Raw genomic sequence first — 23,653 nt, forward strand, 5'->3', positions numbered from 1 at the left:
CTATTATGACGGATAGTTTTCCGTCTCTAAATTGAAGGTCCCTACCTATGTAGCAATTGAGACACATTTTGAGACAGATTTTAACCGTCCCATATTTAGGGACGGATTATATTCTGTCTCAAGTATTATGAATTGGGACGGTTTATTCTCCATCGCTACTGCTCACATATTTCAGCTTCCCGCGAAACACTTAGCCAACCACGCTTTTCCATATTTCGACCACTCTGGAATTATAAGAAGGGGAAAATCACTACGCCGCTGCTCGCATACTGCTTTTCCAAAATCAAAGCCGATGCTCGCATACCTACTCGTCATATTTCAACCGAGGTTTTCCAAAATCAAAGACCTAACAGGGTCATTATATTTCACGCCTTCACTCACTAGTTTCCCACGCAGTGAGCAACCGTTGTAAATCTCCAAGAAATCCGATCATCTTCCTTCCCAAAACTGAAACCCAAAGTCAGGTACGCTATTTTCCTCTCCCACTTCTCTTTATTATGATTTTTCTTGTATTTCGATCTATTCATTACCATTAAATCTCATATTACAACCGAGTTTTTCAAAATCTAAGATTAAAGCCTTTCCGCCTTCACTCCCTGTTTCCCACGAAGTGAGAGCAGCCGCTGTAAATCTCCCTCAAAATCAATCATCTTCCTTTCCAAAAGCTGAAACCCAAACTCAGGTACGCTATTTCCCTCTCTCACTTCTCTTCATTATGATTTTTCTTGTATTTAGATCTTTTCCTTATCATTAAATCCAGTCATATTTCAACCGAGCTTTTTCAAAATCGAAGATCTAACAGTGCAACCTTTCCTCCTTCACTCCTTGGTTTCCCATGAAGTGAGAGCAACCGTTGTCAAGAACCCCTGAAGAAACTCGATCATCTTTCTTCCCAAAAGCTGAAACCCTAAGTTAGGTATGCTATTTTCCTCTCTCACTTCTCTTTATTACGATTTTTCTTGTATTTTGATCTATCCCTTACCATTAAATCAGCATAAGAGAGAAATCCACGGAAATGGTGGAGTTTCTGTCTTTTACCATGATCATTGTAGTGTTTCTTAATATGTTTGGATGAGTATTCTTGCTATTTTTTTTTTTTAAATCTTTCTTTACACCTATGAGCAGCGTGGTATATGAGAGGAATCCACAGAAGTGGCCGTTTAATGCTTTCCCAAATTTCAGAATGAATTCAATACCCATATCCAGAACTAATTCATATAATACAACGGTGAGTAACATATTAGAGCTTGAATTAGAAATTAAATTGATCCATTATTTGTGCTGCAGTTCCAAAGATTGAATGGTTTAAAAATATATGATTATGATGGCTGATCATGGAACAGTTTGCATCATGTAATAGCATAAAAAACTTAGAATTTACAGATCAATGACTGGGACAGGGTTAGGAGTGTATGAATTAGGAATTAAGTAGAGGAGTCTACTATTTTCCCTGACTGCAGCACATGCCCATGTGCTGCAGTCTATTTTATTTCCCCCTGTTTTTAGGGATATTTAGGCCAGATTTGATGATGATTGAATTTTCAGTTTTTTAATCATAGATGATAATTGAGGCTTCCACCCGTTACTCTGTAAAATAGATTCCCACTATCTCATATCATGTGCTTTTTTCCCCCTATTTGAAATAGGTGCAAATGAGAATCCATGTGGCTAACTCTATTTAGTTGGATAGGTTGAGTTGGAGGAGGTGTTGCTTGTTAGCCATGTGTAAATATGGGTAAATAGATTCTCTATTGAACAACTGAATTTTCTTTCAATGGTGAAGGAAGAAACCCATCTCATGGTCATCAGTATCATTAAATGATCAAGGGAAATTAACTAGCTTAAGTTAGAGGTATAGCATGTTCATGTGAGACTGTTTGCATGAACAGTGGTTTGGGGTCAATATGAATAACTATCTGGCTGAGATTATTTACCTTCAATTTTTTCAAATTTAAGAGTTAAGGCGGCACAAACAAGGTGCCAAGGTGTCGCCTATGCGACCAAGGTGCTTATCCAGACAAAGCCGCTTGCTATGCGATGCTTTGACAACTAAGGTTTTGAAGATGGAAAGCAACAAGGAGATAAATGGTTTTCAGCATCTTTGGATTGAATGCGATTCTACGGCAGTGGTAATCCTTCTTTCTAAAGGTTTAGTTCCATGTTTTGCTCTACAACGATGGAGGAATCTGTTATCTTACCTGAATTCAATAAATTGGAAGGTGACGCATTGTTACCGGGAGGCAAATGTGATTGGTGATTTTTTGGCAAAATCATCAGCGAGATTTGAAGTGTCGTATCCAGTGGAAGCTTGGCCTCGATTGGTTTCAATGGAATTGGATTTGGATGCTAACCAGCGTCCAAGATATCGCTTTATGAACTTATAGATTTTTATTTCGACTAAGATTTAAGGGGGCCTTTTCCTGCTGATGGCAATGCCGAAGGTGGGGCTGGTCAAATTTTATCTTAGTCTATTTCTTGTATGATTGTGGTGATATCTTTTTTTTCTTTTATATTGGGATGTACATTCTTTATTTCTTCTCAATACAACAAATCTTTAGTGAAAAAAAGATATCCTCCCATAAAAGGTCTATGTTCAGGACATCAAAGTAGATATGACTGAAGTGGTGATAGATGAGGTAGCAGTCAAGAATACTTCACAAGAATTCATCAACATGCTTGATACTGTCCTTGAAGAGTGGAGTATGTATCTTAAGTCATTGATGGGCAAGTTCCCAAATACATAGACTTTGAGTATATGACGTTCACGGCTGCTATTGATTCAGAGGTTGAGCACATAGAGTTCATCATGCCACCAAAGTTCTTCAAAGAGGACTCCCCGCCTCAAATATTACATTCCATGTTTCCAATAGTTGCCGGAGTTATGTTATGGACTGAAGCTTCACCTTCATCACACCAAGGTGATTGTTCAAATGTCTAAAACTCGAGATTGAATTTCTTTTAAGTAGGGGAGAGTTGATGTAGATTGAAGCATGATATTGTTCATGTGAACATACCCGTAGTTACTGTTCACATGACACTGTTAATGTGAACAGTGGTGTGGGGTGCATATCTTGACACTATATATATATATATATATAATGGACTTATTGGGCCCTCCCAGTGTTTTAATGAAATGAAAAAAGAGTTGTTTACAACCATGTGGCTGTGAGAGGCAGTGTAAGTGAACGCGGTCCCTTCTTGAAAGACATTTTTATGCATTTTGTGTTCTCGTTTTGGCTGTCTCATGTTCTCATGTGTGTGGGCCGTGATTTGTGAATGAGATATGAAGCTCTGAAGACCTTCTGGCTTTCATCTACTTCAACTCGAACGGCTGATTTTGATAGATACTCCTCTCAAAATTATGATTCTGTATGCACCTTCTCTCTCAGAATCTTAAACGCAGGAGCCAACCTTTGAATCTCATAGGTACCACAGCCAAAAATCCTCCACTCTTCCCTGGCCCTATGCTCAACCTTCCGCATAGAGGAATTCTTTGGTTCTCGATAACTTAATCCATGTTCTTGACTGAAACTGATATGGAAAACGGTGTGCAATCCTCAGGGATCTCTTGATGTGGGCTCACATCTCTGACTGCCTCACTTTCAAGAGATCAAAAAATTTCAAGTCCACAGTATGACTTCTAATTTTTTGCTCTTCATTCTTCAGATTCACTAATATGTATCATACCTGCTCTGTTTTGGGTGTTGAGTTTGGTAGGAGAATGAAGTGTTGGATCTCTCTTTCATTCTACTAGTGCTACTAGTTCTGGGATCACTTAAGCTGCAAAACCTAACCAAGCATTTGTCCAACTGCACTCCTGGCATAAATACTTCTCCTTTTCACATTTAGATTTGATTCCTATTCAAAGTAGACAAGTCATTATGTTATTACAGCTCACAGCAGTTAAGATTTAAATTCGTCATTCTTTTGGTGTTACCCATCATGAATCAGCAACTTACTTCCACTTGGCATATGGAGTATGAGTTGATACAAAATTGAGGAAACTAAAGGGAAATCATGTTCCCTTGGGTGGTGACTATGGATTCTGGTCCTCGACAAGTTTTTCACTCCTAATAATCTACAAAGCAGGGGTTATCAATAGGCTAACAGATGAATCATATTCAGTGAGGATGAGGATGCAGTACTACATTAATTCATCTCCTGTAAATTACCAATAGTCACTGGTCTATTTGGGGAGTATCCAGTGATGCCGTTCAAAGTGGAGCTTTTCTTGCAATAATAAAGGCCCCTTTAATGAGAGGGAGAGTGATGTGGAACCTGGGTCAGGAAACCCAATATGGGACTGTGGTAGGCCCACCCAATCGTTTCTGCAGCTTTAGAACATAGATAACACCAGCTCACCAGACTTAAACCTATTTTCTTCAACTGCTCAAGAATTAAGACTGAAAAGACAAGACCAAGTGACCCTGGAAGGAGCTGTACTCTTCAAAATGCATGCCCCATCACCAATTTCTGATTCTTTGTCAGACAAAAAAAACTGCCATAATGTTTAACTCAGAAATCACCTTCTGCACCATTTTTCCATCTCCTCAGCTGGAACAGTAAGGTCAAAATCCAACAAGTTTCTTCTAAATTCAGTAGTATAAATGATAGACCAGAGTTCAAATGATAGATCCACCACCCTAACATCAAAGACAAGAATCGCCAAGACCTCTTTAGAGGATAAGTGAGTGAATATAGGTGGGTATAAATCTCTCATAGCTTTCCCCCAAAATCCCTTTATCTTCCCAAAAGCAGCTTCTTGCAACATTATCCAGCTGAATAGCAGTCAATGCCACAAAATCTTGATGAAATTTCATAAGGTTCTTCCAAACTAACACCCCAAGAGAACCAACTCACCTAAAGGTATTTAACCCTCCATCTGACATTAGGTACAAGTCTAGTTACTTGCAACATTATCCAGCTGAAAGCCTTAAGTCTTATTACTTGTTAAGAAGTTCACATTAGGTACAAGTCTAGTTCCTTTTATTATTATTATTAAAAAAAAGAAAAAACTTTGCACAGAGTTGTAACCCTCCTCCCAATCAGTTGAATGGAATTGAATTATTTTAAAGCGTTTGTATGTGAATGTGAGGAACTATCTCTCTCGCAGCAACATAGGCTGTGTATGGCAGTGTTTTTATTCCAAATTAGTATTTCTGTGTTTTCGTTCATTTGGAATGCTTCTGTACCAAAAAAAATGTCGTATGGTAAAACTGGAAAAAATATATTTCTGCTACTAAAACAGAGTAGAAACACGTATGGAATGCATATTAACAGAATTATATCTTCTGTTCTGTGGTGGTATTGGTGGCTGTAGCAAGAGTGTAAAATACAGAATGAGTAGTAAACAAAATTCTTTTTGTTAAACTCTGTCTTGAATGTGAAGTTTGATTCTTTTTTTATTAAGCAGAAATCTCTTTTACCCTTTCTATTTTGGTTGAGATCAAGATATTTCGTTAATTTTAACAAATAGATTTCTGCTCTAAACCCCTAACCATTCCTTTCTTTGTTCCCTCCCATGCATTGATCTGTCTTTTGGCAGCAGTCAAATCATTGGCAAAAACAAACGGAAAAGAAAAACCATTTGAATTTGTTAATTGAACAATTGTTTTGGAAGAAGGGAGACAACCATTGCATCAAGGAACTCTGCAAGGAAGTTTAGAAGTATGTTTGATAGAGTAAATTGGAACGAATACTTTAGATGGCAATTAATGCTAGTTTAGATTAAGAGACCGTTTCTTCTTCTAATATGTACAGTATCAATTCATCGGTTCTTCTTTTCTCTCCCTCCCTTTTTTTTTAACTCCTTAAACAAGGGGTTTCCTTTTTGACTCTATTTGGTTGCAAGTAAAGGGCAGATAAAGGAATTGAGATTGAAAACAATTAAAAGGAAACTTTTGTTATCACTACTTATAAATTTGTCATATTGAGTAATTAGACTTTTCATATATAACTTTTATATTTTACGTTGAAATCGAAGGCAATCAATTCCCTTCGATTTCAGAGCATATTGGGTGAATCTGTTTGTCATGGTTCCAATCAATTTGGTATTACTTTATTCTAATTTGCATAATATATTTATCCGAGTTGATTATATTGGAATTGATCTTCTTTTACTTGACAAGGGTATTGATGCATATCAATTTTATACAGATATGAGGCAGAATATGGAGGATACTAAACTGCAGAAACAAGCTACGGTATTTTCGCTCATCCTGGCCTATTCTTATTGCCCTTTACTTATGTTGATCTATGTATTATGCATTTTTGAGTCATATATGGAATCCAAAAACCAACTTCGAATTATTGTGGCCTATCATAGAGTGGTAGATTGTGTTATACAGTTCTCATTACTTACTGTTGTGGTTAAAAGGGGGGTAATAAGACCTAGTGATTCTTTGTATTATTTTTTATTTTTTTATTTGTGCCCTCTATTTAGAGAAGTAAGTTGTATATCCTTATAAAATTGAAGGTTATACAGTTTTCGTTTAATCAAGTGCCTTCAGTTTATACAAGTAAGCAATACTACCTTGTAAAATAGAACGCACTTTCAACATTTAATTTATAAAGCTTCACCGCACAATCTTCTTACTTTATTTCTATTGATAAGTCACGTGTGAGTCAGGGAAGTCGGTTCCACATTACCAATCATCACTCCCACCCCCATAAAATTACCTACGTTGGCCTTAACATATTTTGACCATGGGTTGATAGTACATAAATACAGATTGTGTTGAGGCCAATTTCTCTTTTTCCTTATTATTTTTTTTTTTATTTACAATGGTACATATTTATTACTTCAACCAAGTCTAGTTAATTTATATTTATTGCTTCATGGTTAAGCGTTTTTTTCCTTTACATTTATAGGTACTATTGTGAAGGTTTGGTAGCATTTGGACGAGTAACATATTAAAGTTATGTCTAGAAGTTGGATTGCAAGGTCGAAGGAACCATGTTTTAGGGCATCCCCATTATATTGGGAGGAAGTAAAAAAATTCCTTGATCATGCATTCAGTCATGTTGATCTAGGGGGAATGATCTTATGCCCATGTGTGAAGTGCATAAATCAATTGTTAAAGACTCGCGAAGAAGTGTTTGAAGATCTCATATTGAATGGATTTCTAAGGAGTTACACAATTTGGAGTTTCCATGGAGAAGCTTCAACTTCAAATACAGCTCCGGATGTACATAATGTGGTATGTGATGAAGGTGATAGGTTTGATAGCACACAGAACATGTTAAATGAGTTATGGGGGAGAGATGCACTTGAAGCAACTGAGAATCGTGCCACAGGTGAGCCTGTAATGGGGCAAAATATTGAGGCAGAGAAGTTCGAGAGATTAATGGAAGATGCAAAACAAGAATTATATCCCAGATGTAATAAGTTTACTAAGTTGTCCTTCCTTATTCAGCTATATCATATAAAGTGTCTCTGCAATTTGAGTGACAAAGCCTTCTCAATGTTGCTAGACTTATTAAAAGAGGCACTGCCAGAGCCAAATACATTGCCAAATTCCTTGTACGAAGCAAAGAAGATTATTAAAGAACTAGGACTCAATTATGTAAAGATTGATGCATGCAGCAATGACTGTATGTTGTATTGGAAGGAATCAGCCACTGCCACCTCTTGCAAAATATGTGGCACATCAAGTATGAGAAAAGAGAAAATAAAGGCAAGAAAATCCCTGTTAAGATATTGCGTCATTTTCCTCTGATCCCAAGGCTGCAAAGGTTATACATGTCTACAAAAACATCTTCTAGTATGCGATGGCATCATGAACAATGTGTTGATGACCAACGGTTACGACACCCAGCTGATTCTAAAGAATGGAAGGACTTCGATATGTGGTATCTAGATTTTAGTAAGGATCCTCGTAATGTGAGGCTTGGTCTAGCAAGTGATGGATTCAATCCGTTTAAGACGATGACTTTAACACACAGCACGTGGCCTATTATGGTGGTGCCATACAACTTACCCCCATGGATGTGCATGAAGCAACCCTTCGTCATTCTTACATTGCTTATACCTGGCCCAAAACAACCCGGGAACAATATAGATATATATTTGCAGCCTTTAATAGAAGAATTAAAAGAGTGGCATAATGGTGTTGAGACATATGATGTACATAAGAAGGAGACATTTAAGTTACATGCATGCTTGTTATGGACCATTAATGATTTTCCAGCATATGCAAACCTATCGGGTTGGAGCACTAAAGGTGCATTGGCTTGTCCTTATTGCAATGAGGATACCTCATCTCGTTGGCTGAAATATGGGGGAAAACATTGTTATTTGGGCCATCATCGATTCCTTCCCAGTGATCACAGATTTCGGCGTGATAAGAGAACTTTTGATGGCCATGAAGAACATAGAGGTCAGCCGGAGCCACTTTCTGGGTATGAAGTGTTAGAAAAACTTGAGGGTGTTCAATTTCCCCCATTTGGAAGGGATGATGATGGAAAGAAAGGAAGGAAGAGGAAACGAAGTTTGAAACAGCCCGAGCTCCCACTAAACTGGAAGAAAAAGAGTATATTTTTTTATTTGCCTTACTGGAAAGATCTTATAGTCCATCATAATTTAGACGTTATGCATATTGAGAAGAATGTGTGTGACAGTATTATCGGCACATTGTTGGATCTTAAAGATAAAACCAAAGATACTATGAATGCACGCCTTGATTTGAAAGATATGCATATACGACCAGATTTGCATCCACAGATTATTGAAGGAAAGAATAAAGTGTTTATTCCCTCTGCTTGCTACAGTTTGTCTACTAAGGACAAGGATGTATTTTGTACACTTATAAATAGTGTCAAGGTTCCAGACAGTTATTCTAGTAATATTGCACGGTGTGTGCAAGTCAAAGAACGGAAAATATCAGGAATGAAGAGTCATGATTGTCATATTCTGATCCAACAAATTCTACCAGTGGCCTTGCGCAATATTTTACCTAAGAATGTTAGATCAATCTTGATGGAATTATGTCAATTTTTTCGGGATATATGTGACAAAGTTGGTAAAGAGGATGACTTCAAGAAACTTGAAGAAAGCATTGTTGTAACACTTTGCAATCTAGAAAGGATATTCCCACCTGGATTCTTCGATATAATGGTGCATTTGATTATACATTTAGCATTCGAGGCAAGGATGGCTGGTCCAGTCCAATATCGTTGGATGTACCCCATTGAAAGGTTAGTCCACACAGTTTATAAGTATATGTAATTATTGTTCATTTTGCTATTCAGTAATTAAAACCCATTGCTATTAGATGTCACTCTCATCTAAATTGTTTTATGACAGTTGTTCGTAATGTTACTATGTGTAGGTTCCTTAAGTAACTCAAAAACTATATGCGCAATCGTAGCCACCCAGAAGGTTCAATAGCAGAAGGTTACCTTGTAGATGAGTGCCTAATTTTTCTATCTAGATACTTCGAAGGTGTAGAAACAATATTTAATCGCCCGGCTAGGAATACAGGTTCAATAGAAGTAGAAGATTCAGTCTCTTTAATTCCAAGCTATGGTAAGCCTCTAGGAAAGTGTGAGATGATTCGATTAGACATGATGGAAAGGATCCAAGCACATCGATATATTCTAATGAATTATAACGGCATAAAAAGATACCGTGCGTGAGTATCCTATCATAATTTTTTTTTTAGAGTATTTATGTTTATGGTAAATCATTAATGTGTAACCTTTTAACTATATAATTTGTAGACAACATTACGAGAAAATCATGAGGGATTTAGGTCGTAGAGCGGAACCACGCAAGGTTAAGGATTCACATGCTCGGAAGTTTCCCAAATGGTTTAATGAGCATGTAAGTGTAACACTTTCAATTAATTTTGGAGCTTCATATATAGATATTTATTGAAAATTCTCTAATTTAATTTTGTTTAATTTTCTTTTAGATTATGAAATTATGCCGAAGTGGGGTTGAGGTGCCTGAACATATTAGATCGCTAGCTAGCGGTCCTAAGTTTGAGGCAAGAAGTTATACGGGTTACTTAATTAATGGGATAAGGTTTCACACCAAAGCACGTGAAAGTAATAGAAAAACTCAGAATAGTAGGGTACTTGTAAAGGCATGGACACAAAGCTTTTCAAGTTGTAGAGATAGAAAACCTATTGAAGGAATAGTCACTTATTATGGTGTTTTGAAGCAAGTGATCGAGTTGGAATACTCCGGTAATCTTGGTATGTTTTTATTTAGGTGTGATTGGGCTAATAGTGAAAAAGGATTAATGAAAGATGAGCACGGATTCACCCTAGTGAATTTCAACCATTTAATGCATACTGGTCAAAATGAGCTTGATGATCCTTTTATATTTGCTTCTCAAGCAGAGCAAGTGTTGTATGTACCAAATCCCCTCAAGCCAGATTGGCATGTTGTCATAAAGACAAAGGTTAGAGATACTTATGACATTGAAGGGGAGGCTTCGAAAGAACTTGATCAGAGACACTCACAGAACCAAATAGATATTATCCAACATAAGGGAGGTTTGGAATTTGATGGTGATGCCACTATTAGTTGGAGAAGGCTTGATATGGAGGGATTGATAGTTGACACCCCCATCGAACTCATAAATATAATGGGAAATTCAGATGACAATATACTTAATTGAACTATCATGACGGGTATGGAAATTTAGAAACATTTAATGATAATATATTAGATTTCAAATAATTATATGCTTCAGTATGTTATTCTGTTCATTTATATGTTATTGATGATTTTACTTTTAACTTCTTTATCACAGGTGTCAACAAAGAAAAACATGCATGCTAGACGTAACAGTGTACCTCGTAGGGAGGAGTTGCATACCCAACCTGTGGTTGTTGAACAACAATCTAATGTCCGACAGTCTAGTCCTTACCATGTACCCCGTAGAGAGAATTTGCAGAGTCGGCCTGTGGCTATTGAACATTCACCTCATGTCCACCTGTCTGATCCTTATCATGTATCCCATTGAGAGGATTTGCAAAGCCAGTCTATGCCTATTCCGCAACAGTCATCTTTTTTTCGACAGTCTGAACGTATCCTAGATGGACCCTCTGATCCACAGCTGACGGAAGACAGCCATGACTATGATGATTTTATGGAAGGAATGGATTCAGGTTAGTTCATGTGTTAGTTAATGAATGTAGTCTAATAAATCCATATATAATTTTAAGGCATTAGTTCTATTATTTTTTCTTAATTACTGGTCACTTTGGCATGTAGATTCTGCACCAAGTACGATAAAGAGGCGAGGATATGCAAGAGGCCTTAAAATTGCTCATGTGCCGAAAGGCTAGAAAGTGAAAGTATTGCGAAATGAGTTCGAGATACCATGTGGTGAAGAGACATCCCAGTTGATGACCTGGATTGGGACACTTGCACGGACTCCTGCATTGATTCCATGCAACTATGCAGATTGGAGGAAGATTCCAAAGGAACACAAAGAGGAAGCATTCAAGCAAATTATGGTAATATGACATCCAAATTAAATATCTCAATATGTTTAAAATGTATATCTAAGTATTGGTTTATTTATTTATTTTATAGGATAAATTTGACCTCGCTGCTGGAGACAAGAAATGGACATTACAAAAACTGGATGGCCGATGGAGGAATTTTAAGTTTGACATGAAGAAAAATGTATATGATCGGTATACCACCCACCTAGAACAAGTACTAAATCGTGATAAACGTGTTCCGGTGGATCAATGGTTAGATCTACTCCATATATGGGATACTGACAACTTTAAGGTATATGATATATTAAGCTATTATTTTTATGTTCTCAATTTTTAGGTGGGCTTATTCTTAGTATATCAGTTGAGACAAGTACAAAAGTTAAATGCCGGTGGTAAAATTTGTTTGTTTTCTATACATATTAGGCCATGTGTACCCGTAATAAGACTAATAGGGAAGAGCTTCGTACGAGCCACACAGCAGGGAAACAAAGCTTTGCACAAGTACGGGAAAAGAAGGTAATATGGGGAATATGGTACTGCGTCCGTTTGTTTTGTTCATATTAAACTATGTTTTATGAATGCCTTGTGTATGTATTTTTTTACCTCTCAAAGACCCAAGCTTTAATATGTAGTATATTTTTTGCTTAGCGTAAGGAGCACCCAGACGGAGTGCCTCCCACTCGACTGCAGCTTTATAAGGTGACGCATACTGGGAAGGATGGATCTCCTATAAACAACATAGTTGAGCAGAACATGATATGGTTATTGAACCTTTTAGTTTTTTTTTTTTTTTTTTTTTTTTTTTTTTTGCACTTAGGCTATTAATGGAACAAATGAAGCGTTCATATATTCCGTGGATAATGAGCAACAATTAAAGCATTCAAATAGCTCCTTGCTCATACTCTTAGGGATATACATTTACCTAAGAATGTCATTCTCTTACACTCAACTGGTGTAGTATGGTTAATTGACGGCGGCACTTGGCCAAAGCACTATCAAAATTCTCTTGTATTAAATGTCTGTTATCTCTTTTTCTCTCATTGTTCGCATGATTTATTTTTACACAACTAATGTTCCATCATTTGGATAGAGTTAGAATTTTTATTTGGTAAACTCATTCTGCAAATACAGTAAATAAACAGGGCCTATATATACGTAGAGGCAGCGAACAAATCAGATCAAGATTGGTCTATCACAGGCAGCATTAAGGCTTTGAAACCCAGGAACTGAACATGGGGCTTAAACTCACATGGAAATTTGGTACTAATGTGGTGATTATACCCTCTAAATGTCAGCTTAATGTGATGGAGTGGAGCTGAGATATAAATAGGATGTGACATTAGAAAGTAAGATTAGAAATTAGTAAATCTTGTGTTGTATACCAAACCAGTAGCAAAGGGAGGTTTTTGATGTGTATGCAATCCTCCAAATATCAGCCACAGATGGTGACCTGATGTGCCGATATGAGGGGACCAATATGGAAACAAAACCCTTAGAGAAAACAGAACATAAGGACCTGATGAGGTCTCCTTCAACCAGAAAATATAGTAGCAACTTAGTAGATACTCCTTTGTCGAATCAATGGACATATGTACTAGTTTGCGAAACCTTGGTGCTTAAACTGGATGACCAATGTGTAGTATTGCTGTCACTAGGCCATTGTGTGATTCTTACCCTTTTATGTATTTTTGGAAAACAGTTGCCCACCTAGCATAAATTGGTGTCTATACTTGGGTTAATGCAATTCTATTTCATTTCATTGGTTCCATATTGATTGTGTATTTCTAAGTTTGGTTGGTAAGTTCCTAATTAATTATCTTCGAAATGAGACTGTGGTACCCATATTATCTCGTTCATTTATTTTTTAATTTTCATGCAGGAAAAAATGGATGCAGAACTAGAAAAGAAATCAGCAGAAGAACAGATGGACAATGATGTGCATGAGGATATCTTCACTAAAGTAATGGGCCCTGAAGGTCATGGATGGGTGCGTTTAATGGGAAGAGGGGTAAGCCCAAAGGATTGGCGCCAGTCATCACAAGACATTGCTGAAATTCGTCGGGAGAATGTCGAGTTACGGAGTGAGGTGAAATGTCTGAGAGAGCAGAACACAAAGCATGAAGAGCTAATATCTACAATGCAATCTCAGCTTAATATGCTAATGCAAATTGTGGTAGGGAAGCAACAAGACAGTGCTCAGAACATAGAGGTATCGTTTTATACACTAGCTATTTAATTATCGTATATTAGTAGTTTTACAGTTTTTAAAACGATGTTTATGGAGAAAATTTCATACGGAAAGACATTCCTTATGCTTCACATCGTGAAGGTCATTTATCTCATTCATTTTGAACTCTTGTGATCACGTCAGCCTTATGCTCGAGGTGAAATGAATTTATGTTGATTATAATGTTTATAATTACTTACCATTGAATAGTTGCGAATCATTGATTAATATACTAACGTTAGTATCTAAACTATGCAGGCTGAAGTTGCTGTTGAAGGTTGACGGGTCTTAACTCTTAGGCCAAATATCTTTTGTTTTGAAATTTTTTGATGATAGAAAAGCTAAAATTGTGTATATAGATGATGAAAATGTTAAATCTAGTCTTCGATATATTAGGAAAATTGAGGGGGATTTCCCAGATGAAACTGGAGATGTTCCACAGATGCCTTTGAAACAGCATAGTTGGGTGCTTTTGGTCTTTTTTGGGTGACAAATCTCTAAAACATATGGGACTGATTTTTTGGTACAACAGTTATGACTGAGATATTTTCTATATCAAGCTGTAGATGTTGATACATTGTTAACAGAATGGACGCCAAATTAAATATTTCAGGTCTATGAGAATCTTGTTATAACTATGCATTTATGTCTTTCTCATGTAGTGAAAGTCATCCTCTTCAATCTATATATTGATCTTATTCTACATAATGATCTACAGAATGCTCATTTATAGTACTCTAACTACTTTTCTAAAATTCTATGATAGGAATAATATGTTGATGTGAGGTTGTTGATTAGGGATTGAATTTTGCTGCTATCCAGGTTTATTAAGCACAACAATACATTAATTATTCCATTTTTTTTTGCTACAAATTGTTCAGATAATACTAATACTTAAGAGGGTATTTTTGGCCATGAAGAAGTGAATTATGCCATTACATAGGTTGTGAACACTTATGGAACCAGGGTAGCAGCAAAATGGATGATCCGTTAAATCCGTTAGAATCATCCATTTACATTAGTCACCTATATACCGAATGTCCACATGCCTGTAAGAAGAGCTCCAAAGTCTTCATTCATAACTAGAATTCATGAGGTATTTTGAAGAGCCTTATTAGGTTAACATGTCCCATGTTTTGTTATGTCTGTTGGAACATCTAATATGTCAAGTACCCTGGACATCTAATATGACATGATATAACTCAACCATTTAAAAGACAATGTGAAGAGCATTGTGCCAAGTTGGTTGAATTGTAAGGCAGTAAGTAGGGATAGTATTCAGAACCCATTTTTTTGGAGAGTGTGTAATTAGATTTAAAATAAAAAAACGTTTGGGAAATCTAAAATTTGTAACCCCTTATTGGAGACGGACATATTGTTGTCCCAAAAATTTGGGAAGGTATATTTTCCTATCTATTTCCAGAATAAATTTAATATATGAGACGATTTTTTTCTGTCTCTTATTAAATATATTTGAGACAGAATTTCTACCGTCCGAAAAATTGGGATTTCAAACACACATCCTTGTTTTTATGTTGTCCGATTTAAAAATAGAAGTCGGCAACTAATTTTATTATTTTAAATCCTGTTGCGCGCACGGGAACTAGAAATAAGTTTGGGGATTTCAAAAAGAGCAGAGAACGAGCATATATTGAGTGAGAAGTGTGGAGTGAGGAGTGAGGAGTGAGGACCTTTGTTAGTTTCAGCCCATTCCCAAATCACAATCCTTCATTTCAAACTTCAACCCTAACTTGCCAAACCATTCTCTTACTTCCTCTCTTCTTCTCTCCCAATGACGGACGACTGACGGCTGGTCATCGGAGCTTTGTTATCGGTTTCTCATGAACACGGTGCTGAAGATAGAGGATCTGATCGAGTGAGGAGTGAGGATCTGCTGAATTTTAGGAAAAGGATTCCTTATACTTTGTTGTTCTTAGCCCATCCAACTACGTCAGTCACCGCTGCAAGTCCCAGGCGACAATCAACAATGTGCGCTGCAGTGCTGCTGATGCTTGGATTGAAGACCTGGCATATATTCCTGCTATTGATTTAGTTAAACACAATCATTGTTGCTGCTGCTCTGAAAGAGAAGATGCTACTGTTGCTCAAAGTTATTATAGCACAGAACATTTACCGACGTCCATAATAGGTAAGAGTAAACCCCCCCTCCCCCCTTTTATTTCTTTTTCTTTGTTGCCTTCAACACCAAACGATTTCTCAAAGTCCAGTGGGTGCCAGGGAATAGTAGTTTAGAAATGTATTAGTTGGGCTTCATTGATAACAAAAGAGTAGTAGTTTCCTATGCTTCGATAGCTAGCTGGGTTTTTTATCAGCTATGGATCTTCAAAGTATCTACTACGCTTGGCTACTAGTTTCTCTCTTTCAAATTACATCTATAGCAGCTGTGACAAATTCTGAGGATGGTAAGGTCTTGTTCCACTGGTTAATTTCATCTTAATAAAGACATCAGATTAGTTCCAATATCTTTAATTTCCTGATGCAGGTGATGCTCTGTCTACCCTCAACTTTGATTGGCAGAATATACCAACTAATTGGGTGTGTTCAGATCCTTGTGGGGATGGTTGGGATGGGATTAAGTGTTCTAGTTCTCGAGTGTTCTCCATGTAAGTCATTACTAAATTTATTATTTTTCTATCTAGATACTTTGATTTCAACTTTTGTGAAAATTCTTGATACTTCTCTTCCCCTTCTTCAATTTCTATATCAGAACAATATTAAGCAGTGGTATGAAAGGTCAGTTTTCAGGAAACATACAATTCCTCTCTGAGTTGCAGACACTGTAAGTCTTCCATTGAATTTTGCCTTCTCTGTGTTAACTCTTACATAGGATTTGATTGAACAGATATGATTATGTCCAATTAAAAGGGAAATGGATGAAGATTGGTGTAATACTTTCGAGCTTAAACTTACAAGATACGTTGAGGATTTGAGATAACGTGGACTTTAATCCAGAAATTGATAGATATGAGTTCATATTTCTTTTGTTGTTATAATTAAGATGGGTTTCTAGAAGCCTAAAGATTAGGTTCAGAAACTCATTTGAAAACCAGAAGCCCAATGAATGAATATTGACCAGAATTAAGAATAAGTGATAAACAGTAATCTGCATCTCATATTTGAATCAAATATAGGAATAAAATTTTAAAAGTTGAACTTGAACCAAGGGTCTGATCTCGAGTTTCAGAAGAATCCTGCTTGAAATAGGACTTCTAAAAACAAGAATTGATGTTAGTAATTAACTAAGTGATTTCTGATCAGTAAATAAACTCACTCAGATGCAGTAGCGACAGTTAATAGAATATAGAATAGGATTGAAGAGTAATCTGAGATATTATGGACAACAAAATTTACTGATGTAAACTAGAAAACAGAGAATAAAAGTAAGAAGACCAGCAAGCCTAGTAACAATAGGAATCAGATGCTAAGAGATCAGATTCAAAATTTGAAATCATACAATTGTAGGGTAGAACCTGATTGAACAATATGAAATCAGAATTAAACTGTCAATAGTAACAGGTAAGAAAATGAAGGTTTCAGATTTATAGCATGCACATGAACTTAGGTTAAGAACTAACTTGTTGCAGGAATTAAACAGTGAAGGTGAAGATACAAGAACAATATGACTTGAGATTCACACCCTAGCCTTGATTAGCATCCCACTGACCCACATAGCATCCCATCAGGCAGCAACTACATCCCACAACTATTAATCTGACTCTCATAGAGTATTGAGCAGTAATGGCATACTTTCTACATAGTAAAAATCGATGGGAGAGGGTTAATTAGCCCTTACATTATAATATAGAAGTAGCAAAGGCCAATAAAAATAAAAACTCAGCTTTTACAAAGGAATGAATAAACATGCAATAAAGTTAGAGAAAACTATTCCTAAACAAGTCCATCAATTATGGTTTTGTAGGTGATGACCCAGATCACCCTTAAACTGAGTTAACTCGTGAGTTGTTGACTCAATGTTTTCTTGCTTCTTCTTTAGTACTTTTTAGAGAAGCTATCTTTGTGATCTGTATCAGATTATCAATGTCCTTATCTTACATTAGGGGAATGCTGATTTTTATCCTCCTCTATGATTGACATGAAATTTTTTTCTATAGCAGGAAGAGTCTTATGGGGCATAGTACTTGGTTCATCCAATAGGGCAGGCTTACAAAAATGTTGTAGGTAGTCATTTGGAGCCAGTGTTGATGCTAATGAATACGACAATGACAGTATAAAGATGCGAAGTCATCCAGGTACTATTTGCAGTATATCCTTTTGCTTTGATTGATGATCTCGTCACTTTGTACGGAAAGGTGGGGAGGGGGGAAGATGGATTGGACATATATACAAACGAATGTTTCAAATGAATAATGTCATGCAAATTAGTTTAAACTTATATGTTTCTTCTCTCCTTTTATCAAGTATGAATCCAAATCCATGTATCTTTCTTTGCCCCATTACAAATGCCCCACGTGCATTTGGATCTTCAGGTATAGACAATAAGGCCCTAATCATTCTCAATAATATTGGATACTTTATTATTTATTTTTGGGGGGGATGGGGGAAGAGTGTTTCCTTTAACCCAGGTTTAAAAACCTAGATGGTCAGTCATGGCAGATTCTGATTTGGATAGGCCTTGGATTGTCATTTTCCAGGTATCCAAGGTTTTCCAGTAAAGGATTGGCTTGAATTGGATCGGGGAGAATCTGGATTGGTCATGGCTGAATCCGATTCTTAAAAACTCTGCATCAACTGTAATTTTGATCAAGGGATGGATTTTAAAATTCTCTCTCTCTCTCTCTCTCTCTCTAATTAACTCCTTTGTTGAGTGATATATAGTTGATCGAGAGTAAGTTGATGGGTACAATAGTTAGGATGAAGGAATTCTTTGGATATAGAGTACAGCTTCTTATTTCATTCCATGCAAATGATTTGGTTGTCTCATCTCAACCATGTAATTAATGATGGTGAAACTCTTTTCTCTAATACCTTGCTAATATACCTATGCTCGCTAAGAGTGGAGTTTTTATTTATGTTAATAGAACTTCCTAAGAAGTAATCTAGCTTTACATGAATGGTTCAACTCAAGGAGAGTGCATGTCATGTTGGAGTCGTATGTTGCTATGAGTCTTCATCTTAGAGGTGTCAAAGTTCCCTATTGAATAATTGTAAGCTAATGTGGTTTCTTATTGATTTATTGCCTTGAAATCATTTATCCTTTCTTTCATTCATTCTTCTTTACTTTTTCTTTCCCCTCTTAAGACTTTGCTTGCAATGGTGTGTTATTCTCTACTTTTATCACCTTTTGATTCTCTCCTTCTATTATCGCGTTTTGGAGCTTTCCATTGGCTACTTGAATGTTGTTTACAATTTTTTATTTTTTGTTTTTTTTTTCTTGACATTACCCAGATTCAGTACCAACTATCAGGGTTTTTGCTATTCTCATTTCATTTTTAATATTTTCTTTAATAAGGCTCATATCCAATAACTTCATAAAACAGTTCAACTTCTTATATCTTATGTTGCTAGATTTTTTTTTTAAATGGATGAAGAACCTTTGTAAACACATAGGGCACCACGTGTAATTCTGTTGTGGGTCATGGTGCAGGTTTACTATCCAATTTTGAATTGAAATATTTGATTTTGAAGACATTATGACTATCTATTTTTTTTCTACAATTTGTCGTTAACCCGTTTCTGCCTGAACTTTCATATGGAACAGTTGCTTTGATTATTTAAATTTAAAATTATACTACCCTCTTCCATTTACTTAATACTTAATATATCTTGGGTTTTTCTTTTGCCATTTTGTCAAGTAGAATTTCCAGCAACTGGTGTTGTGCTTGATCAGTTTGAATCATTTTGTTTTCAGTAGGTCCTTTCGAAAGGCAAAGTCGTGAAGAACTAAAGAAGGTTAAACATATAGTTCATCCTGTTGTACTCTTTCAAAAATACTTATTTTAAATACTAACATAACTTTTATCTTTGTTGCAGTCCATAATGGAGCTTATAGTTCTAGTTTCAAACCAAATTACACATCAGGTGATTTGATGGTCTGCAAAAAGCATTCTATTCATCCTTCACTATAAATAACCATGACAAAAATATTAGCTAATTATTTGTGGAAATGTTCCAATTTGCAGCGTAGGTAAGAGCAACAAACCAATAAGAAAGTTTGGAGGAAAGAGGTTGCTGCCAAGGGGAGCTTTGATGATGGAATGGGCATAGACAACCACTTAGATTGTATGTTTAGAATAATTTCTCTGAAATATTAGTTTTATTTGATGATTATGTAAATATTAAGTCTTTGTATGGATTTCTTTCATGTTAATACTTTTGGATGATATAATTATTAACTGTTGTCTGGTTAGATCTAGTAATGTGTAACCTAGTAATGTGTAAGAACAGGGTCATTATATTATGCATGCCAGCAAAATGAAATTTTTTTTTTCCTACATGATTTTTAGAGACGGAAAAATTCCGTCTCTAAAAGCATAAAACTTTTCTTATTTGCAACGGAAATTATATGTCTTTATAAGGTGGACATTATTCAAGACAGAAAAAATTTGTCCCAAATGATAAAGTATTTAAAAAGCTTTTACTAATTGAGACGGAAGTAATCTGTCTCTATAAGGAGGAAACTATTAAGGACAATAAAAATCTGTCTCAAATGATAAACACCTTTCTTATTTGAGACGGCAGTTATCTGTCTCTATGAGGAGGAAACTATTAAGGACAGTAAAAATCTATCTCAAATGATAAACAACTTTCTTATTTGAGACGGCATTTATCTGCCTCCAATGACATAGTTTTTTAATAGTTTACGACGGTAAGTAAGGGTGGCAAATAATCCTTTAGTTATAGAGACAGAAATATATTGTCGCTAAGTTACCTGGCTAACACAATATTTGTGACAGATTTTTCCATCGCTTTAGTTTCTATTTGCAACGGTTAGTTTCCGCCTCAAAATTTGTCGCAATTAACCACTTAGAGACGGAAAAAAATTTCCGTCTCTTAAATTATGCGACGGCCGTTGTAACGACAGTTTTGGAATGGAAATTTATACTGTCCCTAATAGGTATTAGCGACACTATTTTAGTATTTGGGACAGATAATTTCCGTCCCAAAAACCCTTTTTTCTTGTAGTGTATGGTGTGATAACTTGGGTGCAACTTATCTTACGGAAAATCCAATATTTTATGCGCATACTAAACATATCAAAGTTGATTTTCACTTCGTTCGACATTTAGTAGTGCACGGTTAATTGCTTGTCAAATTCATCTCAACACGGGATCAAGTGGCTAATATTTTTACAAAACACGCTACAAGCCGTTTTCTACTCTTACGTGACAAGTTCAAGATTTGCAAGCAACCATTTTCAACTTGCGGGGGGATGTTAAGGAATTTGTTACATCATTCAAATTTTAAATTTTGTTTGACTTTTCAACAACAAACCTTATCTTTCTGTTATATCCATTTCAAATTCAAATTGTATAAAAACAAATGTTTATCTTATTGTAACAGAATTATATTATATTATATTATATTTATATATATATATATATACTAGCAAAAACAAACGTGCAAATGCACATTGACGAAACATTTTTAAGTGAGGTTTTAGATTCTATGTAATATGGAGTTCACTTTGATTCAAAATTTCTATTCCTCTTCTTTTTTTTATGTGAAAAAGAGAGGCTTGTGATATAGATTGGGTTTTTGCTGAAATTGGTGAGTTAATTAGTTTTATTGGGTAATTGAGTTAATGTGTTGTGCTAAACTTGTAAGCATGCTTTTAATGTTTCACAAAAAACCGCCCCAAAGCAATAGTGGCACCACATTTAGTGAGGGTTATCCGGCGGTTAAAAAAACTGCCCCTAAAGGTAGTAAGGGCTTTTTAATAGGTTTAGCGGCAGAAAAAAACTACCTTAGAAAAAGAAACTTTTTTTTTTTTGTAGTTACTAATCCAATTGTTACTTCATCTAAGCCACCACCTAGAAAAATTGAAACAAGTTCTAGCATCAATCTGCTTGTACCATTCGTTAATGATCAAAACTAACATACAAAAATAGATTTATAGAAAAGAATATTGAAACAGACATGGTGATAAGCCATTCAGAATCAAAGGTTCAATATCTTTATGTTGAGTGCATCATAAGTAGAATATCAACAATTTCTAAAAAGAATAAGTTGCTAAAACTTATAGAGAAAAATCAAATAAATGAAAGTAGAGAAGATGAAAGGAAGGGAATGTAGATGATACCATAATGTAATTGAAAGGAAACCATATGCCACAAAAATAGAGTGGAAGAGTTCCAATAGATTCACAAAGAAATTCACTTAAAACAGTTAAAAAGAATTCACTACTCCAGTATCCATATGTCAAGGTATAGATTTGAATTTAAGGGGTAGGGGTGGTGGGAGGAGAAACTTTAGCTCACTTTAGTGTCATCTACTGGAGGAGTTACAATAGCCACTTCTTGAGTTTCTATTGTTACATATACAAATGATGATGTCATTTTTAAATGTCAGCTACTGGAGGTTGAAGCACAAACGATGGTATCATTTCCATGGAGATACCTGCTTGCTTAATTGGTGGTAGAGTTCCTTGATTGTCTACTATACTAACCAAATTGCTTTCCCATTCCAGCTGTGTGTGAGTATGTGACAGAAAGACTCTGATTGAGTGAAGTCAAGGTTAACATGTTAGTGCCTAGAGATGGGTTTGTAAGCTTATTATGAATAAAACAGGAAATTTAACTTTTTGGGTGCAAAACACAAAATGCCTTTGTTTCTTTTGAATTATGTTTGAGAAACCTTATTTTTTTAGGAGTTTCATCTTTTATCTCCAAATCTCCCTGCTTAATCTCTCACTACCATTAGGGATTGAGACATCCATCTCATGTTGTGTAGTTGCAATGTTTTGTTTCTTCTATGAGGTATGAGTAAGCAAATGCAATGGAAAATTAATCTTTCAGTGTCGGTTGTGTCAGTCACATTCACCTATTTCAATATAAAAGTAAGCTAATTCATGTCTGTGGGACTATTACAATCCCTCAAAATTGATTCACGGAGAGGGAGAATAAGATAGGGGAAATAAACCGATTAGAAATCTCTTATAAAATCTATAAAAGTAAAATAAAGGTTGGAGGAAAAAACAAAAGCGTAGGGGCATACAAATTACCTGAAGAAATAAGTGAACAGAATGGCTAGCTCTCTGTTTGTATCAAAGTTAGTATTTTTGTTTACTTCCTTTGAGGTTTTCTTCTGTGTATCATCTTTGAATATAAAAAAAATTGGAATCTATTATTATCCATCTTTTTTTTTTTTTGTACTTTCAATAAACAGACTCTGGAATAGATACAAATAGAACTTACTGTAGTGTGTGTCTAAAAAAATCTAATTCTTCTAGCCTTTACAGCACATCATTTATGACCCCTAAGCAATAGAAATGAAGTTAGAAAGAGGATTTTTTATGACCTCTTTAGGGTTTTCTATAGAAGGAAGCCACAGTTACATGATTTTTAATGTCATACATACACATATGAAAGCCACTGATCCAATATCTTCATCTGTCTTGAGTTCAAAGTTTCAGAGGAAACAAATATTGATAATAAGAATTAATGGACAACCCATCTTAAAGTACTATTAGAAGGTAGATTTCTTTATCAGGGGGAATGATATCATCACTAAACAACCAAATATTTAATTAACAAGGATAAAAAGAAAAACAATTACTTGTATGGTGTGACCCACTTCCAACATACATGGGGTTAGCTGCAATGTTGAACCATTCCTATAAGCTTAAACTAATAAATATTTGCATAAACAAATAGATCTTAATGTTTCATTTTTCAATCGGTTTTCAATGTACACAGAAAACACTGTTTCAAGAAAATAATAGAAGAAAGAGGAATTAAGAGCAGCCAATAATCAAAACCTTTG

At 35.6% G+C, this 23,653-nt stretch overlaps 2 long non-coding RNA genes across 4 annotated transcripts; both read left to right on the forward strand.

Annotated features, from left to right (window-relative positions):
• The first annotated feature begins 251 nt into the window (after positions 1 to 251).
• On the forward strand, positions 252 to 7,454 carry LOC122068800. 2 transcript variants are annotated; one of them, XR_006137248.1, is made up of 5 exons: positions 252 to 464; positions 572 to 682; positions 842 to 916; positions 6,157 to 6,203; positions 6,871 to 7,454. It is a non-coding gene; the product is annotated as an uncharacterized LOC122068800 (long non-coding RNA). The 2 variants fall into 2 exon arrangements; XR_006137247.1 differs by having other exon boundaries at positions 252 to 682.
• A 7,606-nt stretch (positions 7,455 to 15,060) lies between these two features.
• On the forward strand, positions 15,061 to 19,867 carry LOC122068803. Of its 2 annotated transcripts, XR_006137250.1 has the most exons (6): positions 15,061 to 16,314; positions 16,419 to 16,490; positions 17,824 to 17,961; positions 19,581 to 19,621; positions 19,703 to 19,750; positions 19,852 to 19,867. It is a non-coding gene; the product is annotated as an uncharacterized LOC122068803 (long non-coding RNA). The 2 variants fall into 2 exon arrangements; XR_006137251.1 differs by lacking the exon at positions 17,824 to 17,961.
• Positions 19,868 to 23,653: the final 3,786 nt, after the last annotated feature.

The sequence above is a fragment of the Macadamia integrifolia genome, unplaced genomic scaffold, assembly GCF_013358625.1.
Source record: "Macadamia integrifolia cultivar HAES 741 unplaced genomic scaffold, SCU_Mint_v3 scaffold46, whole genome shotgun sequence".
Classification (NCBI taxonomy): Eukaryota; Viridiplantae; Streptophyta; class Magnoliopsida; order Proteales; family Proteaceae; genus Macadamia; species Macadamia integrifolia.